We start from the raw sequence: 10,286 nt of genomic DNA on the forward strand, positions 1-10,286 counted from the left end.
GGTCCCCCACCGCTTTTCTTCCCTTTCTGGGTTTGATTTCTTCCCTTTTCTCCCCCTTCTTCCCTTCCTCTCTTTTTCCCCAACCCCTTCCCCCTCCCCCCCTTCCCATCCCTGCCTGACGTGGCCCCCTTCCCCGGCCCTCTTCCCCAGCCCTGGCCCCAGGAAACCCCAGCTAAGGAGAACCCACCCCCGGGGGAGTGCACCTTTAGGAGCCAGAGCGGGCGCCCGGTGTCCATAGAGGCTGCTTTATTTTATTGAGGATGTCCATCAGTAACACTACTCAGGAGACCCTGTAAATAATGAAAGAATCAGGAAATAAGTTGGTGGAAGAGTCTATAAGCAAAAATAAGTTTGTATCCAAGTCATCAAGTAAGGAAGAGATTGAGAAGGAGGGGGAGGATACTATGTTCAGTAGGAGACACAGAGACTGGTTTCCAACCATGGACACACCAGAAAAAGAGCTAAGTCTAACTCTAAACTGAAACTGGTGAGGAGCCTGGCAATGGGTGAGGTGTCTTCTGCTCCATTTGTTGATGGGCCCCTGGAAACCCAGGATGTAATTCAGTTGCATATCAGTTGCCCCTCTGACAAAGAAGAGAAGTCTCTGAAAGATGGCTCTGAAAAGGAAGAAAAAGACAAAAATAAAGAAAAGGTTCCAAGGAAAATACTGTCTAGAGACTCCAGTCAAGAATATACAGACTCCAGTGAAATAGACCCTACATGAATTTCTAGTAAATACTCTGAAAAAAAAAAACCAAGGGACAGATTGATGCTGCTAAAGTTAGAACAAGAGATTCTGGAATTCATTAATAACAACAGTAACCAGTTCAAGAAATTTCTTCAGATGACCTCCTATCACCAGATGCTATTACACCAGGTTGCTGCCTATTTTGGAATGAACAATGTTGACCAAACTGGAAAAGCTGTCATCATCAACAAAACCAGTAACACAGAGATCCCTGACAGAGGTTCTCAGAGCATGGACCGGGATGATAACCAGACTGGCCAGAATAGATATCTAAATGATATTGAGGGAACCATGAGGGGCTGAATGACGTACTTCCAGCAGCCGACAGAGCAGCACAGACAGCTAGATCAAATCTCTGGAGCCCTGACCTTGGAGCAGCACAAACTCAGATGACTCTGTCCATAGTATTGGGTCATCTGTGACCAAAGCCAACAGCTTCATTGGGATCTCCATTCTCCATGGGTAACAGCATTGGGAGCAATAAAGGAGGCAGTGCAGGAAGAATCTCCAGGCCAGGTTTGCCCTGGGTGCCCCAGATGTGTGCAGTCAGGTCATCTCCTCCCAGCCTGTCCAGGGCTTTCTCGCCTACTCTCCCCAGTAGCAGCAGCATTTGGCTCTCCCATTCACAGCCCAGTAACAGCTGCCCCTGAGTAACCACAAGATCTCCCAGACAGATGATCTCAGCAACCCCTTTGGGCAGTTGAGCCTTAGCCAACAAGATTCCACCAAGGCAGCTGATCCATCTCCAGTCCTGTTCCAGCCCCCACTTCTCTCCCTAACCTGGCGTTATCATGGCCTCCACAGGCCAGCCTCTCCCCATCTACAGCTACTCCACCTCCAGCCAAGCTTCCCTGGACCAACAAGTCCTGCAGCCTCAGGGCTACATACAGCAGGTTTCTTACTGTCCTCCTGGGCAGTATCCTAACTCTAACCAGCAATACCGACCTTTATTTCACCCAGTGGCCTACAGGTCCCAGTGTGGTCAACAGCTGCCTCAGCCATCTCAGCAACCTGGGTTACAGGCCATAATGAACAACCAGCAGCCGGCAGTTTACCAAGGCTTGATGGGCATTCAGCAGCCACAGAACCAAGGCCTTCTTAGCAACCAGAGGAACTATGGGGGGGGGGGGGCAGGGCAGATGCAAGGCCTAGTGGTCCAGTATACTTCACTACATTCATACCAAGTTCCCATGGGAAATGAGTCTCAGAATGTGGTCCAACAGCCTTTTCAGCAGGTGGTGCTGGTCCCTACTAGCCAGTCAGTCCAGGGGGCTTACCAGCAGGGAGTATAACTGTGTACTACAGTGTGATCCCACCAGCACAGCAGAATGGCACAAGCCCTTCAGTGGGGTTTCTACCAAATGCCTCAGTCTCCTTCCCCCTGCAGCCCACCACAGATGCCACAACAGTACTCAGGAGTGTCCCCATCTGAACAAGGTGTGGTGGTCTTGCAATTGAATGTCCCCAGTGTTCCCAATTGTTCCCAGTCCCCACAGATCCCATCTGTGGTTCAGTGGAGTCATTGTAAATACTGTAGCATGAACCAGCAGGGGCAGAAGCCAGGAGACCTGTACAACCCTGAGAAAAACCCCCCAGGCCAACACACAGATGAATAGTCTTATCACATCTCCCACTAAATCCCCCACCTAATCTCCCATCACCAGCCTCAGCAGCATCTGCACAGGACTCAGACCTCTTCCTGTCTTTACACAGTTTCCTCTACCTGTTGGCCCTGTCCAGAGTGATGGGCACTACTCCCTCCTGGGCCAGCCATAACAGTACAATCTGTCGATCTGTCCTCCTCTGCTCCATGGCCAGTCAACTTACACAGCACAACAGGGATAGACTGGAATGAAGCATGGAAATCAAGGGAAGAGGCAGGCACTCAAATCTGACTCCACAGACCTGGGGACAGCAAATGTTGTCTTGGGGCAGGTGTTGGAAGTGACAGATCTCCCTGAGGCCATCACCAGCACAGAGGCCGACAAACTCTTCATGCTGCTCTCCACTCCAATGGCTCAAGGATGCTCAAGGGCTGCCAGGCGTCGGGGCAGCGGTGGTGGGGACATCAACAGGACTGTGGAGAATGGCAGGCACACATACCTTGCTGCCTTATACACCATCCATGCTGTTGCCCAGCCCCCTGGCAGCCTAGAATGCCTCCCTCTGCCTCAACAACTCTGTGAATCGCTTCAGACTTTGAGTGGCCAAAATGAACTATGACCTGAGGATCCTGGAGCGGGCCAGCTCCCAATAGGCAGAGGAGGGGAAGAGGCCAGCACCATAGGCTGGGGCAGGGTGGCGTGGGCAAGGGATGCAGAAAAAGCACAGACAGAGATGCTGTTCCAGACAGACATGGAAACCTGCACGGAGCTAGGGAGATTGAGCCATAGAAACAGTGAGACAGGAGGACACAGACATACACACACACACACACACACACACACACACAAACACACACACACACACACAAACACACACACACACCCCCTCATATATGACTCAGTCTGGGGTTTTCTTAACCACTTTTTCCCTCTCTCTGGCTGACTCCTCTCTTCTCTGCCTCCCTCTCCCTCTAATCCTCTCCCTCCTTTTTTGTACATCACATTTTCCTCCATCCTGGCCCCCAGTACATTTCTTTCATTTGGGGGGGGAGGTATGAGGGGTCCTACACTCTGCCATTCCTCCCCTTCTCCTGCCGCCCTATCTCCTCTTCCTCTTTTTGGTCTTTATGTATATATTTATATGGACAGAATTAAGAAGAAAAAAGAATTTGATTTTTCCCCTCCTTTAACTTCACCCCGTCTTTCCTCCTCTATCCTATGTGTTTAAACCTGTGCCCTACCCCCCTCTATCTACCTCAACCCCCTCAGAACACATATATTGTTTGTTTGAGGTTCGTGCTGTAGCAACAGACACAGTATTTAATTGCACATACAGATTTTTGTTGGGTATGTTCACTGTAAATTTTATTTAATCTGGGATTTTTTGTTTGTTTTGGGGGGTTGTTTAAGGGGGTTTGTTTTATTTTTGTTTTGTTTTTAAATATATAAAAAATCATGTCACTGTAAAAAAATTTAAAAAAGAAGTCTTTTTAAGCTGGAGACCAATTCATATTCCCTTCTGGGGCTCCAAATGTGATAATATTTCTGTTATCCTCTTTTGATATGATATTTTAGTTATCCCTACCTTAAAAGTAGCTTTCAATCAGCATAGCTTTTCTCAGACTTTTCTAACTCATTATGAGTTCTGCTGTCCCAAATTTTATTGTTTTGGAAGAGGGACCTGCTCAAAGACCTTCCACATTGAGAACACTGGTGGCTTGCTCACTAGACTTGTGCCTTCCCCATTGAGAACACTAGTGGAAGTTGTTCACTGGGCTAGAGTCTTCTGCACTGAAAAAAATTAATGGCTTGCTTACTGGATTGGGCCATCTAGCCAGTCATGAACAAGCAGTTTGGGGTCCCTATGGTGGAGTTCTCCCAGCTGGCCGAGATCCAGTAGCCTCTGCCTTAGATATTAATTGTGCCTGAAAACCTCTGACTGTCCTCCATACCCCACCTGTACTGATTTTAGCTACTTGTCCTGGGCTCCACTACTCATACTCCACTACTCATACTCCTCCTCCACCAGAATCAGACCTTTTGTGGGTTCTTTCGCTTCAGAGTTCATTTAGAAGCTTTATTAGTGGGGTTTTTTTGGGGGGAGGGGAAACCCAGGAGAGCTTAAGAGAAGTTCTTGATTTCTCTCTGCCATCTTAACTCCAGTCCTATTTTCCTTTTGAAATAGAAGGAAAACAAAGTAAAATAGTTTGGTTTGGGCCTCTTTTTTCCAGTCCCAGTGATTTCATCAGTGTGGGATAATACCAATATGGTAACTAATTCAAATGATGCCAAAAGTAATTTTTAGGTAATTTATAGTTTTCAGGGGTTACTGTCAGTAATGGTACTTGAACCCAGGTCCCCATGGCTGACCCTGCATCCAAAAAGCTACTTTCTCTTTCTCTACTCCATGTAATTAAAAAAAGAGATGCTTAATGTAAACAGAAAAATCAAAACCAGTATCAGAAAATTTAAGATCAGAAGTCCTGGGTTCATTCCAAACTATGGTACTTATTGCCTATGTGACTTTAATTAAGTCTCTTAACCTCAACTGGGTTTAATTTGCTCATTGTTTTATTGAAAGCATTGGATTAGATGATAAAGTCCTTTCTAGCACTAAAGCTCTGCTCCTTTTAATACTCAAAACTTTCGCAAGAAAAAGAGACTGCATCTAATTGGATTTTACTTTGATAAATAATTTTCTATGATGCCTGTTCTGTTGGTTTTAAATCATGTCTTTTAAAATGCATATTCATGTATTTTATTAATTATTTTTTTCTAATTTTTTCTTATTCTAATTTTTTAATATATGATTGCCTAATATAAAGAGTCTTTATTTTCTTCCTCTCACTCCCTCTAACGAGAAAAAGAAAAAATATCAAATATAATGAAGTAAAGTCAAGCCCAAAAACATAATTTTGCTTTACCATTTCTCATGGTATGCCATTATATTGATTTATCATAATTTGATAAGTCATTTCTTAATTGGTGGATATTCTGAGTTTACAATTTTGGCCTGCTATAAAAAATAGCTACCCTAAAATTGTTTTTTTTAATCTATATTTCCTTTTTTTTCTTTTCTTGAACTTTTGGGGTTATAAGACAGATTTATTTACTTTATTTTATATTTTTTACTGGTTACATGCATAAGCAAGTTTTAATACTTACTTCCAAAACCTTGAGTTCCGAATTCTCTCCCTTCCTCCCACCCTACTTTCCCTCACTGAGAAAGCAAGTTACTTGATACAGGTTGAAAATGTGTAGCCATGGGGCAGCTAGATGGCACAGTGGATAGAGCTCTATCCACCAGCAGTCAGGAGGACCTGAGTTCAAATTTCACCTCAGACATTTAATAGTTGCCTAGCTGTGTGACCTTGGTAAAGTTACTTAACCCCATTGCCTAAAATTAAAAAAATGTGTAGCCATGAAAACATTGCCACTTAATTTTCTTTTTTTTTAGGTTTTTTTTTTTTTTGCAAGGCAATGGTTTTAAGTGGCTTACCCAAGGCCACACAACTAGATAATTATTAAGTGTCAGACGTCTGATCTGAACTCAGGTACTCCTGGCTCCAGGCCCGGTACTCTATCCACTGCACCTAGCCACCCTGCCATTTCATTTTCAAAAAAGACCATGACATCAGGAGAGGTGATGCAATGGCAAGTATGTGCATTGGATCTGAGTGTTGTATGCTATAAAATTAAACAGAGTAACCTCAAAAAAACAACAGAGTAACCTCAAGAAAAATAAAGTGAAAAAATGTTTCAGGCTTTATTCAGAAGTCATCATTTCCATCTTTGAAATGAATAATAACACAAGTCCTTCAGAGTTCTTTTGGTTCACATCATTGCTGAGAAAAGGTAGGTCATTCATAACTAATCATCCTGCAATAATACTGTTACTTTGTGGACAGTACATTTCTCATTGCATCTGCTGATTAAATGTTTTTTGCTTGTTTGCTTTTTTAACTGAGAACATCCTGTTCATTTCCAAAAAGTGAAGAGCATTTCAGCTCATTCACACAGCCATTCCTCAACTGATTGGCATTCCCTCAATCTCCCTCCAATCTCTGCCACCAGAAAAGGGCTGTTATAAATATCCACATACATATAGGTTCTTTTTTTCCCAATGTTTCATCTCTTCTGGAATATAGACATAGTAGTGTTAATGCTATGGCAAAGGGTAGGCATGTTTTTATGGCTCTTTGGGCATAATTCCAAATTGCTCTACACAATTGATGAATCATTTAATAGTTCCTTCAACAGTGTATCAAAGTCTCAAGTTCTCTACATTCCCTCAAACAATTGTCATTTTCTCTTACCCCATTAGACAAACCTAGAATTGTTTCAATCTTCATTTCTCCTATCAGTGGTGAGTTAGGACATTTTTTAAAATTGATTTAAGTAGATTGCATTGATAACTCCAACTAAAAACTGTTCATACCTCTTGATCATTTATTAATTGGAGAATAGTTCTTATTTTTTAAGGAAATTGTCTCATTTATCTATGTCTGAGTTCATATTGCTAACTGCATATCACTCTATCCTATTCCCCCCAAATATATATACATATATATATATATATATATATATATATATATATATATATATCCTATCAAACATTTCCTCCTCAGAAGTGTTTTACATCTGACTACACACCCCAACAATCTTCCCTCCCTTCAATCACCTACCTCCCCATCCCCCTTTCTACTATCACTTTCCTCTCCTACTTTCCTCTAGGGTAAGATAGATTTCTATACCCAGTTGAGTGGTATACTGCTCTCTGAGGCAATTGCAATGAGAGGAAAACTCACTCACCTTTTCCATCTTCCACTTAACGCTATCTGACCTCTTTTGTATGAAATAATGTATCCCATCATATCTCAAGTCCTACAGTCCCTTTATGCAGAACCAGATATATATATATATATATATATATATAATATATATATATATATATATATATATATATATATATATATATACATATATATACATATTTTATCCTGAATGTGGTTCCATAATATTTAATTTGTTTCTTTCTGATTGCTTGCAATATTTTCTCCTTTTCTTAATCTTTCTGAAATTTGGCCATGTTATTCTTGACAATTTTCATTTTGGAATCTCTTTCAGGAGGTACTTGGTAGATTCTTTAAAGTTCTATTTTACCTTCTGCTTCTAGAATATCAAGACAATTTTCCTTAATAATTTCTTGAAAAAAAATGATATCTAGGCCCTTTTTTGGTTTTGGCTTTCAGAGAGTTCAATAAATCTTAAATTATCTCTCCTGGATCTGTTTCCCAATGAGATATTTTCTTATAGTTTTTCATTCTTTTAGTTTTGGTTTTTTTTCCTTGATTTCTCACAAAGTCCTCATCTTCCCTTAAATTCCATTCTACAGTATAAGGCATTATTTTCTTCAGAGAGGTTTCTTAGGTCCTTTTCCATTTCTAATTCTTTTTTTTAATTTAAATTTATTTTTATTAAAGATATTATTTGAGTTTTACATTTTCCCCCCGATCTTACTTCCCTCCCCCCCCCCCACAGAAAGCACTCTGTCAGTCTTTACTTTGTTTCCATGTTGTACTTTGATCCAAAATTGGGCGTGATGAGAGAGAAATCATATCCTTAAAGAGAAGAGAAGACTAAGAGGTAACAAGATCAGACAATAAGCTATCTGGTTTTTTTTCTAAATTAAAGGGAATGGTCCTTGCACTTTGTTCAAACTCCACAGCTCCTTATCTGGATACAGATGGTACGCTCCTTGGCAAACAGCCAAAAATTATTCCCAATTGATGCACTAATGGAATGAGCAAGTCCTTCAAGGTTGAACATCACTCCCATGTTGCTGTTAGGGTGTACAGTGCTTTTCTGGTTTTGCTCATCTCACCCAGCATCAGTCCATGAAAATCACTACAGGTTTCGCTGAAATCCCATCCCTCCTGGTTTCTAATAGAACAATAGTGTTCCATGACATACATATACCACAGTTTGCTAAGCCATTCCCCAACTGAAGGACATTTACTGAATTTCCAATTCTTTACCACCACAAACAGGGCTGCTATAAATATTTTTGTACAAGTAATGTTTTTGCCCGTTTTCCTCATCTCTTCAGGGTATAGACCCAGTAGTGGTATTGCTGGGTCAAAGGGTATGCACATTTTTGTTGCCCTTTGGGCATAGTTCCAAATAGCTCTCCAGAAGGGATGGATGAGTACACAGCTCCACCAACAGTGTAATAGTGTCCCAGATTTCCCACATCCCTTCCAGCAATGATCATTGTCCTTCCTGGTCATATTGGCCAGTTTGAAAGGTGTGAGGTAGTACCTCAGAGAAGTGTTAATGTGCATTTCTCTAATAATTAATGATTTAGAGCACTTTTTCATATGGCTACAGATTACTTTGATCTCCTCATCTGTAAATTGGCTTTGCATTTCCTTTGACCATTTGTCAATTGGGGAATGGCTTTTTGTTTTAAAAATATGACTCAGTTCTCTGTATATTTTAGAAATGAGTCCTTTGTCAGAATCATTAGTTGTAAAGAGTGTTTCCCAGTTTACTACATTTTTTATGATCTTGGTTACTTTGGTTTTTATCTGTGCAAAAACTTTTTAATTTAATGTAATTGAAATCATCTAATTGGTTTTTGGTGATGTTCTCTAACTCTTCCTTACTCATAAATTGTTCCACTTTCCATAGATCTGACAGGTAAACTAATCCTTGATCTTCTAGTTTGCTTATAGTATTGTTTTTTATGTCTATGTCCTGTAACCATTTGGATCTTATCTTGGTAAAGGGTGTGAGGTATTGGTCTAATCTAAGTTTCTTCCATGCTAACTTCCAATTATCCCAGCAGTTTTTATCAAAGAGGGAGTTTTTATCCCATTGGCTGGATGCTTTGGGTTTATCAAACAGCAGATTACTATAATCATCTCCTGCTTTTACACCTAGTCTATTCCACTGGTCCACCACTCTATTTCTTAGCCAATCCCAAACAGTTTTGATGATTGATGCTTTATAACATAGTTTTAAATCGGGCAGAGCTAAGCCACCTTCTTTTGCACTTTTTTTCATTCAGCTCCTGGCTATTCTTGACTTTTTATTTCTCCATATGAATTTACTTACAATTTTTTCTAACTCATTAAAGTAATTTTTTGGAATTTTGATTGGTAGAGCAGTAAACAGATAGTTTAGTTTTGGTAGATTTGTCATTTTTATTGTATTCCATCTACCTATCCATGAGCTGTTCATATTTGCCCAGTTATTTAAATCTAATTTAATTTGTGTGAGAAGTATTCTATAATTGTTTTCAAAAAAGTTCTGCGTCTGTCTTGGCAAATAGACTCCCAAATAATTTATATTGTCTGAGGTTACTTTGAATGGGATTTCTCTTTCTAGCTCTTCCTGCTGTTTCTTGCTAGACATACATAGAAAAGTTGAGGATTTATGAGGGTTTATTTTATAACCTGCAACTTTGCTAAAATTGCTAATTGTTTCCAGTAGTTTTTTAGATGATTTCTTGGGATTCTCTAGGTAGACCATCATGTCATCTGCAAAGAGTGAGAGTTTTGTCTCTTCCTTCCCAATTCTAATTCCTTTAATTTCTTTTTCTTCTCTAGTTGCTGCTGCTAACATTTCTAATACAATATTGAATAGTAGTGGTGATATTGGACACCCTTGTTTCACCCCTGATCTTATTGGGAATGCCTCTAGCCTCTCCCCATTGAATATAATGCTTGTTGATGGTTTCAGATAGATAATGCTAATCATTTTAAGGAACAGTCCATTTATTCCTACACTCTCTAGTGTTTTTCAGAGGAATGGATGCTGTATTATGTCAAAAGCTTTTTCAGTATCTATTGATATGATCATATAATTTCTGATAGGTTTGTTTTTGATATAATTGAGTATACTCACAGTTTTCCTAATATTGAATCAAC

The 10,286-nt window shown here is 40.4% G+C and overlaps 1 pseudogene; it reads left to right on the plus strand.

The window, feature by feature from the left end:
* The first annotated feature begins 260 nt into the window (after positions 1-260).
* LOC141500602 (R3H domain-containing protein 2-like) lies at positions 261-3,005 on the plus strand (annotated as a pseudogene).
* Positions 3,006-10,286: the final 7,281 nt, after the last annotated feature.

Source organism: Macrotis lagotis, chromosome X (genome assembly GCF_037893015.1).
Source record: "Macrotis lagotis isolate mMagLag1 chromosome X, bilby.v1.9.chrom.fasta, whole genome shotgun sequence".
In the NCBI taxonomy this organism is placed as follows: Eukaryota; Metazoa; Chordata; class Mammalia; order Peramelemorphia; family Peramelidae; genus Macrotis; species Macrotis lagotis.